The 10,093-nt window shown below is 41.3% G+C and overlaps 2 long non-coding RNA genes across 2 annotated transcripts; both read left to right on the top strand.

Annotated features, from left to right (window-relative positions):
* Positions 1-481: 481 nt before the first annotated feature.
* Positions 482-3,373, top strand: LOC145660192 (uncharacterized). The gene is made up of 3 exons (XR_014126374.1): positions 482-784; positions 1,729-2,028; positions 2,835-3,373. It is a non-coding gene; the product is annotated as an uncharacterized LOC145660192 (long non-coding RNA).
* A 1,328-nt stretch (positions 3,374-4,701) lies between these two features.
* On the top strand, positions 4,702-8,166 carry LOC145660190 (uncharacterized). Its single transcript, XR_014126373.1, has 3 exons — positions 4,702-4,911; positions 5,061-5,128; positions 6,496-8,166. It is a non-coding gene; the product is annotated as an uncharacterized LOC145660190 (long non-coding RNA).
* Positions 8,167-10,093: the final 1,927 nt, after the last annotated feature.

Here is a 10,093-nt window from a genome sequence, read left to right as displayed (position 1 = left end):
GGACACTAGTGCCAATGGGTGATGTTACTGTTTCTAATAAAGTAGGTGCTGAGAATAAAATTGTGCATGTGTATGTGTGTGTGTGTGTGTGTGTTTGTGTGTGTGTGTGTGTGTTGTATATTACCTGAACATGTAAGGTAGAATTTGAGATTTGGTTAGTAGGCTGCTTTCAGTTGTAAACCAAACCTTGAACACAATGTGTCATTGTGGTGCAGTTATATCTAATTACATTTAACCCATGCATATCGGATTCAGTGTTCAGACTAGAGCATAATAATCAGAGTAAAGTAAGTAGTCAGTACATGGTTGTATAGTAAATGTTACTCTGAACAATCACAAATCTCTGTGTGCTTGAGATAGTTAAGCCATGTTAAAGAGAAAAGAGGTGAAAAGAGTAAAGAGATGAAACTCAAATGTTGGGACATGCACATGAGGGGATTGATGGTGAAGGTCTTCTACTGGTGTGTTTCTGCAGGCTGTACACTGGAACATCAGAAGATCACAGAGGTCACTGCATTCGCAGGAGACTCAGTACTACTGCCCTGTTCCTGCACTGACCCACAAACCAGACCTGAGAGTTTCACCTGGCAGAAACACCAAAACTCCAGTTATACAGAGATCTCCAGTGAGAGTGAACAGTACAGAAACAGACTTCAGCTGGGTACTGCTCACTCTCCAGGAAATTTCTCTCTACTCATATCACACCTGACTGAGGAGGATGAGGGAGACTACAGGTGTCAAACTAAAGGGAATACACACAAAGACATCAAACTTTATGTTTCAGGTAAAATATTATTCAGAAATACAGACAAATTAAAATCTCCTAAGTAGATTTCACCTGGTGGATCTCCATCATGAACTTCGCTTTTCAAACATACATATAAATGTAATATAAATACATTCACCACACACTTTATTAGACACATATACATCACATATTACTAAAATTAAAAAACAGGACATTTAAAAATAGAGAAACACTATTACATATTTATCTATCTAACATGTGGACCACATTATCCTCAGATATTAGTCACCAGACACCCTCTGTCACCAGTCTAGAAGAGTTAAACACAACTAACATACATTTCACCTTGCCCTCACTGAACACTTTCAGTACCTCTAATAAGTGAATGTGTAGGTATAATTATAGACTGTGTCCACCTGGTGTCTTACACAGTTTGTGTGTCACCCTGCACCCAGGACATCACTGGTCAGTTTCTGACCACAGATGTCCCAGTATATGTGAATACTGAACCATTCTCCACACATCAATCCCACTACAGTGCTGGAGGCTTGGTAGTGGGTGCTGTACTGGTATGAGTGGTTCAGGTACAGCAGTGTTACTGGATTCAGTGCTACTGGTAGGCTGAGAGTGTTCTGACAGTGAAAGATATCCAGCCAGCAGTGGTTCAGTGGTCAGACACTGACCATGACTGGAGTTGGAGGATGGTTAACACTAACTGTGTGTTACACCAGATGGGCTAGAACCACTGACTCTACAAATACAAGATTTATCTCATCCATTCATATTTATCAAATGTGACAGAGCATAAACTGTTGCATAAACTTTGTAAGTTACAGAACATCAGAACATCTTTTTGATGTTAAAAATTTGACAAATGGATTTGTTTTGTCTTCATATGATGGTTCACAGAAGAATGTCACTGGTTGTACTGGTTACTTCATAACAGTAGTGTAACATGTCAGTGTTTCTGCTCTCTCTAGTCTGTAAGGATATTGTGAATCCTCCCACAGTGCTGAGTGGATACGTGGGAGGGTCTGTCCTGCTGCCCTGTTCCTGCACTAAACTGCTGGCCAAGCCAAAGACTATCAGATGGAGTTTTATAGAAGATTCAAATGTCATCTACTCAACTGACCAGACAAAGCATTACACTGGTAGAATTAAGATGGTTGCTGCTCCAGGAAATTTCTCTTTATTCATATCTGGTTTGACTAAAGAGGATGAGGGAAAGTACATGTGTAGTATCAGTATTCACCATACAACTGTCAATCTCAATGTAAAAGGTAAACAAACCACTTTTATATTTAGTGTATGTCTAAAATGTTTTTGACTACATTTAGTGACTGGTCTGTACCAATAACTACTGCACTATGTAAAAACAAATGTATTGCCTAGACATCCTAGTAGCAAATATGGAATAATATGCTCATCTAAAATATGAATCTGAACTCAATGATGCAACACTAATAGATTACAGACCTAAAACACTCAGAAATAAAATATGACGTTCTATTTGTGCTTCACTTTCATCTCTCCATCTTTAATCCAAGGAGCCTTGGTCATGTGGTCAGAAACTGACCAGTGATCTCTAAAATATTCATGGAAACAGACAGGCTCCAGTGTCTAACTGTGTGCATACTAGGTGTTTCTACTGGAGTATAAACACACCAGAATTGTGGCTGACTGTACTGTGTAATGAGGTTTAAAAAGCACAATTTCATAAACAGCTCTGGCTTTTTGGGCACCAAACATTAAGAATCAATAAGAAAATATGACAGAGTATTACGTCCCACCTCCTTGCCTCTCTGTAATTATTTGATTTGCTCACAGAAAATGACTGATTTTATTTTTTTTTTTAAAAGCAATTCTTCCTGCTTCATAAAGGATGTACAGAGCCCTGTAACCTCAGACTTTGCTGTCGTTTTACCACCACTGACATACAGCAAACCAAACAGCAAACTGAACAATTTTGTTTGTACAAATTGTAAATACAATTCTGTAGTATAAAATCTAAAGTTAAACATACAGAATACATAACAGCCCTGAACCCTCATTACTTATAACTGATCACACTTTTCTATTCTGGCAGAGGCTCCATATAAACCTGTAAATCCTCCTCCAGTGGACACTGACACAACAAGTTCAACAGCTTCAACTAAACCTGCTACTACAATGACGTCTCCAAATGGTTATAAGACATTCAGTCCATCAACTACCAATGGAGGTAACACGCATTGGTTTAACGAGTGTGGGGCAGTATGCAAGCATGAGTTAGCCTGGTCTGATGCATTTTTTAATGAAAATGAAAGCACACATGAACATACTGTGCTAATGTTGCATACACAATGTCATACAAGCGATTAAGGCAAAAATAACTGACATTGGGGGTTGTACAGGATTGGGCTTTATAGGGTAAATAATGAGGGTGAGACTAGACCCAGGTGACCCCTGTGTGAGGGCATGAACAACACAAAGCATGTGGAGGAACAAAAACAAACAAAGGAGCACATGGGGAGGAGGATGGTGGTGAGAGGTGTTACAGTAGCACCCACACCCCCCTTAACACGGGGCTCCTGTGTGATGGTGGTGAGGGGTGTTACAGTAGCACCCACACCCCCCTTAACACGGGGCTCCTGTGTGATGGTGGTGAGGGGTGTTACAGTAGCACCCACACCCCCCTTAACACGGGGCTCCTGTGTGATGGTGGTGAGGGGTGTTACAGTAGCCCCCACACCCCCCTTAACACGGGGCTCCTGTGTGATGGTGGTGAGAGGTGTTACAGTAGCACCCACACCCCCCTTAACACGGGGCTCCTGTGTGATGGTGGTGAGGGGTGTTACAGTAGCACCCACACCCCCCTTAACACGGGGCCCCTGTGTGATGGTGGTGAGAGGTGTTACAGTAGCACCCACACCCCCCTTAACACGGGGCTCCTCTGTGATGGTGGTGAGGGGTGTTACAGTAGCACCTACACCCCCCTTAACACGGGGCTCCTGTGTGATGGTGGTGAGGGGTGTTACAGTAGCACCCACACCCCCCTTAACACGGGGCTCCTGTGTGATGGTGGTGAGGGGTGTTACAGTAGCACCCACACCCTCCTTAACACGGGGCTCCTGTGTGATGGTGGTGAGGGGTGTTACAGTAGCACCCACACCCTCCTTAACACGGGGTTCCTGACGTGCATAACAGTTGACAAGGGAGCCCGAGCCCGGCGTCACACAGCAGGGTCTGGAGAACCTGGACAAGGACAGGTGGGAAAGGAGGGAAAAAAGGGGAAAGTCCATCGGGTGAGGGGTGGAAACAGGACTTTGTACCACAACCAGAGACCTGACAGCAGGCTGGACAGGAGACGACTGGGTTCCAGCTTGGGCAGCGGGATGGACGGGAGCCCGGCTGAGAGTAGGAGCACAGGATACGGGATAACAGGAACCCAAACCACAGCTGGGATTGGGACAGTTACAAAGACAGGAATGGGGACAGACAAAGGCAGACACTGGGATTGGTAGAATAACAATGAAAGATTGTCAATTCCAGTACAACAGAGATGTTACAGGAGGTGAAGTGGGTGGCTAGGCCGGGAATGAGGGAAAGAGAGAGAGAGAGAGAGACAGAGATAGAGATAGATAGAGAGAGAGAGAGAGAGAGAGAGAGAGAGAGACACTAACAAATGCCTGGAACTCAAGCGCACACTGACAAAACAAGTCCAACAGCTTCATTCTAAACCTACTACTACAATAACATTTGAAAATGGTTAAAGGTTTTTTTCCGAGAACAAATGTAGTCTTAATGACATTGACAATGTCAACTTTTATTAATTACTAATAATATTATCAATATTAATCAATATCAATATTGTCAAATCTCAGTCAAGTATAATGCCAAAATTTGTAATTTCAGATTGTAGCAATACAGAGACTCATTCATGCTCCATCCTCTTTGTTTTTGTGCCAAAAAAACATTTGCATTGAATGCTTGTTATGAAATTCATACAATATAATATTAAAAGTGACAAATAACACATCAAATTTTAATTCTGCTTCCTACATTCCCACATGCAGGAAATGCAGACAATTCTCCAGTATACACACGTCATGTCATCTTAGCTGGTGTGGGGGGTTTACTGCTGTTGATGGGATTAGGAGGAGTCATCTGCTGGAGATACAGAGGTATACACACACACACACACACACACACACACACACACACACACACACACATACACATACATATATACATACATACATACATACATACTTACATACATACATACTTACATATCTATCCACATCCATCTCACACTGAGTTCATTTTGTAGTTCAGAGATGTGAACAGACGGTGAGCAGAGAGGGACAAACAGGACAGAGGAGAGATCAGCAGACACAGGTGAGTGTCACACATCCATGTTATAATATCAGTGAACTCTGATTCAGTACACAGATCTGTTCTACAGTGCCAAAGCTTGGATCAGGAATCTGACTGTTTCTGCATGAATATTAAACCCAATGAAAAAGTCATGCAGGTACTGGTGAGAGGTTGTGTGTATCTGAGAGTATGGAAGAACTTTAAGGGTTCTTGTGTACACAGAGAACTTCACTACAGTCTCTTTGCACACAGTTGATTCTGAATACTAAATTGTGATGAACAGTTTGACATCATCCAATATGCAGTAGTTCAGCAGAGTAGTTATTATTTGTTTAATATTCTGTAGTTTAACAGAGCAGTTATTATTTGTTTAATATTCTGTAGTTTAACTGTTATTTGTCTAATGTGCTGTGGTTCACCAGCATGACAGTTATTCACTTAAGACTTTTGCAGCATGTGGCTCTGCTAGAGATGACGGGCACTGCATCATGCAAACAGGGTTATCCTGGCCATCTGGTATAAGGGAAAATAATGAACATTTTATTTTGTGCCGACCAATCCCTTTAAGTGGCACCAGAACGAGGCAAGAAACCTTCGGTCTGACTAATTTTCAAGATCTCGCCAGTAAAAACTCATTAATTAAAGAAAAAGTGATCCACGTACATTTATCATTTGTATTTAAAAAGGGCAGGTGATGTATGTATGTGGTTACTCTCCTCAGCCACTTTATTAGGATCACCTTTACACTACATCATTATCTTCTAGCTGCATTATACATCTGCGTGTAGTTCCTCAGGCTTGTGTATAAACTCCAGACACACTGCTGTTCTTGTTACACACTCATACATGCCCTAAAGGCACTACCACTGCAGAGACACTTGTTTCTTGACAGTGGTCCACCATCCAGGTAGGATCCACTCAGCAGTGCTCCAGTGGTCACCCAATAAACAGTGGTGCACACCTGTAAGATAGGTGCACATATTACAGTAAAGACTGACTTCAGGTGAATACTGGTTATTCCTTTTTATAGTGACTAGTGATTGATTACATGTTTGTGAATGAATATAAATCAGATTAAATGGCAGCCTATTATGTGTAGGTATAGAGCAGGGGTCTAGGTGTAAACACATCTGCATATGTGGATGTGTGCTTTAATGTGTACATAAGTTGTCTCATTTGCCTTGTTTGGTTTTCTACAGGAACACTGTAATGTAGTTTATTATAAACCCAAGTATTGTATTATAATGCATTTTACTGTTTTATAAATGCAACATATTTTTTTCAACATGTTATGTATTAATAACTGTACACAACAACCCACACAACATTATGTGCATTACTCTGTATGTATGTGTGTTAAAATTTTGAAATTGTGATATTTTCTGCAGGATGATGTGATGTATTCTACTGTAGCCCATATTAACACCACCAGACCAGCACCCAAAGAAATGGATAATGAAGATAATACAGAATACGCCAGGATCAAACTAAATTAACAAACTTAAATTCACACACGAGTATACGTGTGCACGAACACATACACACACACACACACACACACACACACACACACACACACACACACACACACAGAGACACTTTTATTGTATGATATCTAGCCAGTGAAGTGTAGTTATGTTCTTCTGTCTTGGTTTCAGTGCTGTCTTTGTATAATTTGCTGTATCTATTGGTAATTACTAATTAACTGCTAATTAGTTACTCCAGGTGTGGTTTCAGACTGGCATAAGTTAGGAATTGTAGGTGGAGGACTAACAGTGATGGGGCAGGACTAAGACTGATAACATTACAATGTAGCCTCTCCAAGAACCAGAGTACTTGTGTTTTATTCCTTTTGGGTTCATCTTCCACTTGGGAAAGGAGGCTAACTGCTAAATCTACAATTAAAATTGTGACTCCTACAAGCAAGTATCATTTTTGTTCTGTACATTTGTAAAAACAATTTGTTTTATTGTTCCATTATGGATTTTTTTCAGAACATTATTTTTTCTGCTTTTTTCTGCATGAATCTAATTGAAAATCTATGGAAGGAACTAAAGCTCAGAGTTCATAGAAGGAGCCCACGGAACCATCAGGATTTGAAGAGTGTTTGTGTGGAAGAATGGGCCAAAATGACACCTGAGCAATGCATGCGACTAGTTTCTCCATACAGGTGTCTTGAAGCCGTCATCACCAACATTGCCGCCTGAGCACTATAAACAGGCCACAGGCTCGATATCTTTGTTGGATATAAATGGAGGCCAATACTGGAGAGAGAAGATGAGGATGAGGAAGAGCAACCATCACTGATGAGATCTGGGCTACTTTGGTTGACCAAATAGTTAAGCATGGATTGTATTTCAGAAAAGCTGAGCAGGGATCCAGCCTAAACTGAGTCCACTTACTGTATGAAGTGTCAGCAAGTACTATAGTCAATGTGCCTGAGCAGCAGTAAACCATATAAATAGGTAAAAAAAAACAAAAAAAAAAAACAAAAACACACTGTCTTCACAGTGGGAGACAGCTGTCTGGCTGAAACCCTCTGGGAAGTCCTGATAGCTGAGACCTCCTGATTGAAATGGATTCAGTAAAAGTCTAGCTCTTTAACCCGCAGGTAGTGAGCTCTGCCCCTCCTCTGGTCTCCATGGTAATATAGAGTAGTACTGTCTTGTTTGACTGCTAGCTCAGTAAGGGATATGATGGGCACGTCAAAATTCATGAGATCAGAATCCTCTGTAGTCTCTCCCCCAAACCCACCCACACTCGGGAAAACACACAGAAGCACCAAACACACACATCATACACCACATGTACAGGACTGTACCACATATACAGTCAACCACAATGAGGTGTGACCTCTGTCACAGGCAGCTGGATACAGAAGTGGGTAGTGGACAAGAGTTGCATCATACACAGAATGAACAAGAGAGGAATAAATAACACAAACAGAAATAAACAAGTGAGCACATTTCACATACCACACCATAATAAAAAACAAATTGTTTTTATAAATGTACCGATTTCTAGAGCAAAATGATTCTTGTAAGAGTCACAAAACTCTTGTACTCTTCTTGTTTCTCAATTTTGTCAGTCTTACTAAAGTCCCTACAATTCCTACCTTATGCTGGTCTTAAGTAACTAATTAGCAATTAGCAAGTAATTAGCAGCGGTTCCTCTCTACCGGACCGAACCACAGCGCAGATTTCAGTGCCACTTAACGGAACAAGTCGGCGAAGAAGCAAATTTACTTTATTCTCCCTTAACTCGGGTGGACAAGACATGTTTGGAGTCCATATTTCGCTCCTTTAGAACAAAAAAGCTGCTAACATTGCTAACAAACACTGGAAGCCAACAGCAACGATAGCTAATAGGATTTGTAAATAAGTCAGATATCGAGCTACATGTCCTCAAACCTCATCCAGGTCGCTTCCCGGTGACGTGTTTCTTCACTTGTCTAGTTCACAGTGAGTTATACGACACACCGACTAGTCTGGGAGACATTTACTAACACTTGAATGCGGTTTGACCGGCTTGAGAGAAGTTTGTGGGCATGGATTTACGAAGGCTATATTTGAGCTGCTGTTGACTTCCAGTGTTTGTTAGCAACGTTAACATTTAACAGCTTTTGTTCTAAACTAAAGAGGCAAAATTTCTTGGTAGATAGACAGAATCTGGGGTAAGTGGTGAGTTGCTGCTCTCTGCTGCTCCCAGATATAAATGCCTTTGTGCAAATGAATGTATGAGGATGACAACACCTGTAGAGAGAAGGTAACACTCACCATCAGCAGCGTGGAGCACAAGGAGCAGATAAATACACACCTGCATTCTTACTGAGTTACACACACACTACACACAGCTACAGCAGGACTGCTGATACACACCGTACACACTCTTCAATACAGTCTACTGAATGACTTCACAGCTACACTTATAGTGGAGAGGAAGTGTATTCAGATGAAACTGACAAACTAAGCTCAACACAACACACACCAAATATAGAGATGTGGTAGGTTTTGTAAGATGTCATGTGGTACGTCCTCTTTCTTCCTTATCAGTCAGTGATCTATCAGATATTCTCACATTGTCAGTGAGGACGGTCTCATTCTTAGTTAAGTGGCTCCGTCCTTTGTCACAGAGAAACGATGTAGAAGCTCAGGGGGTGAGACCCAACATAACCTCCCTCACTGCTGTTTGGTCAGTTCATTTCACTACGACACCCAAAGTACTTCAAAGGCTTATTAATGAAAACAGTGTAACGCTTCTTACCTGGAGTGAGGAACAGGTGCTACGGGGTAACCGCGATGCGTGGAGTAAACATGGAGTGACACACACACACTGGTGTGGACAATCTGAAAGACTTTTATTCTCTCCTGGATCACTTCAAGCCAGGTCACACGGCTACCATCATTGTATTTACACGTAAAGAAAACAGTAAAAAGCACCGTACAGCGTTACCAAAGAAAAAGGAGTGTTGAGAAGGCGAGTAGGAAGGTGACGGTTCTCCCCTCAGACTCACTCTCTCTCCATAACCATGAAGCTCCCTCTTAAAGGCGCAGTACAACTGTGTCTGTTACAACAGCAGGTGGAATTACGGCAGCCACAGAACTGGCTACTTGAGACTTTAAAAAAGTTTGAACAGATGTTTAAAGGAGTATTTAATTTCAAAACATTATTTTTTATTTATTTATACATAATGCAGTGCATGAAACATAAGTCAGGGTGTATTTTAATTGCACATGTTCAGTTTGAGTAGTGTGGTTCAGTTTCAGATTTGATATGGAATTTGTTTGCAGGAGTAACGTGTTTGTTGGCCAAAAGACTGGTCCTCCTTCGGTAAGAATGTCACTCCACCACTAGAGATGTGAACTCTACTCACACCACAAATGTACTGTGGCTTTCACACTGGACTGTCCAATTAAAATGAAAGCTAAAATAACCAAGTTGACCGTCTATAGACTATTAAATAAATGTCTACAATCATGGACTTAA

This window comes from Electrophorus electricus, chromosome 2 (assembly GCF_041902795.1).
Source record: "Electrophorus electricus isolate QZ-2024a chromosome 2, ASM4190279v1, whole genome shotgun sequence".
Lineage (NCBI taxonomy): Eukaryota > Metazoa > Chordata > Actinopteri > Gymnotiformes > Gymnotidae > Electrophorus > Electrophorus electricus.
The sequence above is the reverse complement of the archived record's forward strand: the minus strand, read 5'-3'. Positions and strand labels throughout refer to the sequence as shown.